Genomic DNA, 6,000 nt, shown 5'->3' on the forward strand with positions numbered 1-6,000 from the left:
ACGCAATTCTTATTATGGTTTCATCCAAGTGATCTAGTTTCTTCTTTCCAGAGTTGTTCATCATGTCACATTTCTCGGTTCGAGATGCTTCATCTTTTCTTTCCCGGAGTTCCAAGTTTTCCACTCTATCTCGTTGCGATGCTCCACCTAAATCATTGCAAGGCTTCACCTTGTGTTTTCAACTTTTCTTTCTTTTTATCATCTTTTATTACCGGAGTTCTTCATAGAGGCTCTACATGGTGCTTCGTCAAGGATTCCTTTCATTCGTCAATTGTTCTTCAAGTTTTCTCTCGGAGTCAAGATCCGGCAAGCTATAATCTAAAATAAACATGGTGCTCAACACATGTTTGTCTTGAGGAGTTCAAGCATTCTTCATCTCGCATTCCGAAGTGCAATTCTTTCTTCTTTATCTTTTGAGGTGGTGTTATGTCCTTCTTGACAATTTCCATCCATGTTCCATGTTTCACATGTTGTCAAGAATGAGGTATTTTAAATCCTTTAATCTCTTTGTTGGAGTTATCTTGGTATAGATTTCACTTAAAGCCTTCTCGAAGGAATGTTGCTAATTGTGGTGTCTATCAATGATCCAAGTTTTCTCCTATCCTCTCGGCGAGAGAAGTTTTCATCTTCGTGTTGCTCTCAAGCAAGCAATTGTTTCCATTTGTGGCAGGATTTCTCCTCAAGTGTTGAGAAGTTTTTTTTCCCTAAGCCCTCAACAAGCTTGTTCTTTTCGTTGTTGATTCTTCAACAACTACGTTCTATCCTTCTTTTTAAGGATGCTATATCAAATTCATTTGAGGTAGAAGATGTTATTGTCTTCTCCGTTCTTTTCATTCCATTCGTTCTTTTGTTCCAGAGGCAGTGTGTTGTTGATTTCATGAAGCATCACCCCATCTTCTCAAGTTCATGTTAATTCCTTCCATTTTCTATCGAGTGCTGTCCAAATTATGTCATTCTTGTTCCTTGTTTCTCTTTTCTACCGGTGTGCTTTCATATTCCGTTTGATCCGTTAAGCTCTTGTTCCATATTTTTCAACCTATAAGGTTCCCGTAATGTTCCTTGTTCCTCTTTTCTAACGGATTGTTTTCAACTTGGTTCATCTTCGTTGTATTCTCTCTTTTTGTTCGTTCAATCTCTCAAGGTTCTTTGGTTTCACTCTTTTGTCAAAGAAGCAACTTAGTTTTACCTTTTCCTCTTCCGTTTCTCTCCGGTGCCATCCTAGATCTCGGGACAAGATCCTCTTGTAGTGGTGGAGTGTTGTAATGCCCCGAGACCGACGCTTCAGAAGACTTCCATATTTTTGTGATCACTGTGTGTTTCATTTGTGCTTGCTCTTTTATTTTTGCATTGCATCATGTCATCATGCCATCATGTCATTAATCTTTGCATCTCAACTCAACTAATAAATTGCATAGATGGTTGATCTATTTAAATCGAGGGAAGGGTGACTTCTCTTTATAACATATCCTCCCAATATTAGGGAGCTATATTTAATATTTCATTAATTTGGAATTCACCATAACACACTTGCAAATTATCCCAATGCCTTTGTTATTTTAATTCTTGGTCTCCAACCTTGCCATATATTTTTTCATCATATTTCGGAGCTCCACCAAAAATCCAAACATTTTTGGACCGTCCCAACCCTCACTTCCTATTCAAATCATTTGAATTCAAATCAAATGAGTTTGAATTTAAATCTTTTAATCATGGCATTTTCTATTTTCTCGGAACAAGCACATTTTTGTGAGTCCGGGAGCCATGTCCAACTTCTTTCCCTAACCCTCTCTTTCTTTTCTTCTCTCTAATTCTTTTCTGTTAAAGAAAGTTTAAGAGAGAGAGGGAGAAAGGAACCCAGCAGGCCACGAGGTCCAGCCGCCCCACTTAACCTAAACCCTAGCCCGATAGAACCCCCTATCGATCCCCATCTCCTTCCCTCCAGCGCCGCCAGTGCCCGACCCACTCTCCCACTCCTCGCGCCCGATCCCCATATCCCTCCGCGCGCCAGCACCCGACCTCCTCCTCGCTCCCATGGCGTCGCCACCCACACCCACCGCCGGCGCCCTGCAGCCGCCGCCGTCTTGCTGCCGTGCTGCGCCCCACCTCCATGGCCGCCGCGCCCCGCCTCGCAGCCTCGGCCTCGCCAAGCTCGCCTGTCCTCCGCCGTGAACCCGTTGTCTCCGTCCCGTTCTGGGCCTTCTCCGCCCACGCCCTGCCTCCTCATGTGTCGCACCGGTCGGAAGCCGGTGCCTACAAGCAAGGGCTGCAGCTCACGCAGGAGAGCTCATGCTCGACCCCGCAACCCTCCGTCGTGCCTCCACGCGCCCAACCTCCGTCCCGCGCCCACAACCATGCTCTGGATCGAGAGGAGCTCGACCCTGAGCGCCTTCGGCCCGTCCGACCTCCTCTGCCTCGCTGGCCTCCAGCGTTGACCGAGCGCCCGCGCAGCCGCATGCGTGGGCTGCTTCTGCTGCAAGGCCCAGCCAGCGCCCTGCCGTCCTGCCTCCGCTCAAGCTGCCGACCATCTCTTGCCGCTGACCACCACCATCGCCTCCTTGCTGCTGGCATCCCGAGGCCCCTTGTGTTGTTTTGTGTTGGACCGTCAAGGCCGGCAAGATCGACTACAATGGACGCCAAGGCCACACCAGGACCGCCAAGCATCGTCTCCGAGATTTTTCCCCAAGTACCACTATGTTCGTCATTCGCCGAGTACCCCTTCGGATCACCAAGTTCGACTACCATCGTCGTGAACCGCTTCTGAAATGTGTACCACTACGCCGGAGACCTCAGACCCGTCAAGTACCTCTCCGAAAACGAACGTGTGCCACTACTTCCACTACCGTCGCCATGTACGATTACTTCCCACGATGACCCGTGGACGTCTACTTCAACTACCGTCGCGAGAACGACTACTTCCACTATGGCCCGTGTACCACTACTTCCTTCGACGAACTGGATTTGTTCCGAAAATGCACGCTTCAAAGGTATAACCGCCGAGAATGACCGCCCGTGAACGAATGCATGTGTTGTATGAGTTGCTTGCGGTAGCATCGTGCCCGACTTGTTCGTCGCATGCTGTCACTCGTTTCCTTGCCACCGTCTTGCGGGACACCCCGTAACCGGGAGCACCCCACCGTCCTTGCATGACATGCTCACGCCCACTTCTTTTGCACCGGTATCTCCGTGAGCTATCGGAACCGATATGTTGTCGTGGCATCATTTTCGGATTCGTTGCCGTGGCACCCCTTTCTTCCACCACGGTGACAAATGCTTCATAACATGCTCATGTCAACATTTTCATAAAATTGCTTAAGACATGCATTGTCATCCGCATCATGATAACAACATTTAAATGTTTAAAAATTGTGTTTGGATTAAATTGCTAAATGACGTGAGGATTTATCGGAATTGTTGTTTGTTGTTCCGGCCTCATTTAAATTGCCTAGATAGTTAGTTTACTTATGCTTCACCTCTTGCCATCTTAATCAACATTTAATATTGTTGGGTACATAAACTTGAGAGAACTAAATAATTGATGTGGTGTTTCGTCAATATGCAACTCGTTGCATATTGAGCTCCACTTAATTTGTAGTATTGTTTGTTGCATTTTCCCATGCCATGCTTCATTTAAACCGGACATGCATCATACTTGACTGTGCATCATGCCATGTTTATGATTGTGTGTTTACTATGTTGTTTGTTTCTTTCCGGGTTGCTTCTCTCGTTAGCTTCGGTTTCATTCCGGAGTTGTGAGGATTCGTTCGACTCCGTCTGTTTGTCTTCTTGATGGACTCGTTCTTCTTCCTTGCGGGATCTCGGGCAAGATGACCATACCCTCGAAATCACTTCTATCTTTGCTTGCTAGTTGTTCGCTCTATCGCTATGTTGCGCTACCTACCACTTGTTATATCATGCCTCCCATATTGCCATGTCAAGCCTCTAACCATCCTTTCCTAGCAAACCGTTGTTTGGCTAAGTTACCGCTTTTGCCGAGCCCTTCTTATAGCGTTGCTAGTTGCAGGTGAAGATGAAGTTTGTTCCATGTTGGAACATGGATATCATGTTGATGTTGGGATATCACAATATTTCTCTTATTTAATTAATGCATCTATATACTTGGTAAAGGGTGGAAGGCTCGGCCTTATGCCTGGTGTTTTGTTCCACTCTTGCTACCCTAGTTTCCGTCATACCGGTGTTATGTTCCTTGATTTTGCGTCCCTTACGCAGTTGGGTGATTTATGGGACCCCCTTGACAGTTCGCTTTGAATAAAATTCTTCCAGCAAGGCCCAACCTTGGTTTTACATTTGCCTCACCTAGCCTTTTTCCCTTGGGAGTCGCGCATCCCGAGGGTCATCTTTATTTTACCTCCCCGGGCCAGTGCTTGTCTAAGTGTTGGTCCAAACTAGAGCACCGTGCGGGACCATCCCTTGGCAACTTGGGTTACGTCGGTACCTGTATGCTTCGCTTATCCGGTGTGTCCTGAGAACGAGATATGTGCGACTCCTATCGGGATTGTCGACACATCGGGCGGCTTTGCTGGTTTTGTTTTACCATTGTCGAAATGTCTTGTAATCGGGATTCCGAGACTGATCGGGTCTTCTCGGGAGAAGGAATATCCTTCGTTGACCGTGAGAGCTTATAATGGGTTAAGTTGGGACACCCTTGCAGGGTATTATCTTTCGAAAGCCGTGCCCGCGGTTATGTGGCAGATGGGAATTTGTTAATATCCGGTTGTAGAGAACTTGACACTTGACTTAATTAAAACGCATCAACCGCGTGTGTAGCCGTGATGGTCTCTTCTCGGCGGAGTCCGGGAAGTGAACACGGCTTTTGGGTTATGGTTGACGTAAGTAGGAGTTCAGGATCACTTCTTGATCATTACTAGTTGACGACCGTTCCGTTGCTCCTCTTCTCGCTCTTATTTCCGTATGTTAGCCACCATATATGCTTAGTGCTTGCTGCAGCTCCACCTCTCTACCCTTTTCCTACCCTTAAGCTTAAATAGTCTTGATCTCGCGGGTGTGAGATTGTTGAGTCCTCGTGACTCACAGATACTTCCAAACAGTTGCAGGTGCCGAGGATACCAGTGCAAGCGATGCTACCGAACTCAAGTGGGAGTTCGATGAAGACCTTGGTCGTTACTATGTTTCGTTTTCCTGTTGATCAGTAGTGGAGCCCAGTTGGGACGATCGGGGATCTAGCATTTGGGGTTGTCTTCTTTTATTTTGGTTCCGTAGTCGGACCTATGTGTGTACTCTGATTGATGTATGATTTATTTATGTATTGTGTGAAGTGGCGATTGTAAGCCAACTCTTTATCCCATTCTTCTTCATTACATGGGATTGTGTGAAGATGACCCTTCTTGCGACAAAACCACAATGCGGTTATGCCTCTAAGTCGTGCCTCGACACGTGGGAGATATAGCCGCATCGTGGGCGTTACAAGTTGGTAATCAGAGCCATCCCCGACTTAGGAGCCCCCTGCTTGATCGAATCGCTGGCGTTGTTGAGTCTAGAACAAAAATGTTTTGAGTCTTAGGATTATATATATCGGAGAGTAGGATTCTTTTTACTCCTCAGTCCCTTCGTCGCTCTGGTGAGGCCTCCTGACGTAGAAGTTTTGACTTTTCTCTCCTCAAATTTCACTACAAGAAAATTTAGGATCACGCGGGTATCTTGGAATCGTTCCGATGGTTTTGTGACGAGAACATTGTTCTTGGTGCCTCCTGACATTTAGGGGTTGTGGCAGTGTCCCGGGGAGTTGAGCTCCGAGGTGTTGTCGTCACAATTTTATCGTTGCAGTTCTGGAATACCTGAGTTTCGCCGACATCGAAAATCTCTTTTATGCAGTTGTTGGTGAGATCACCTCGACGCCACCCAGTACTGGGGCGGGAGTTCGGGAGTATTGCGATAACTCGTATAACGTATGCTTTTCGAAGGTTGAGGTAAATGATTTCCAAAGGTTTCTTGGTTATGTGTTGAAGGATGGATACAGCTGGA

Source organism: Aegilops tauschii, chromosome 3, assembly GCF_002575655.3.
Source record: "Aegilops tauschii subsp. strangulata cultivar AL8/78 chromosome 3, Aet v6.0, whole genome shotgun sequence".
Classification (NCBI taxonomy): domain Eukaryota; kingdom Viridiplantae; phylum Streptophyta; class Magnoliopsida; order Poales; family Poaceae; genus Aegilops; species Aegilops tauschii.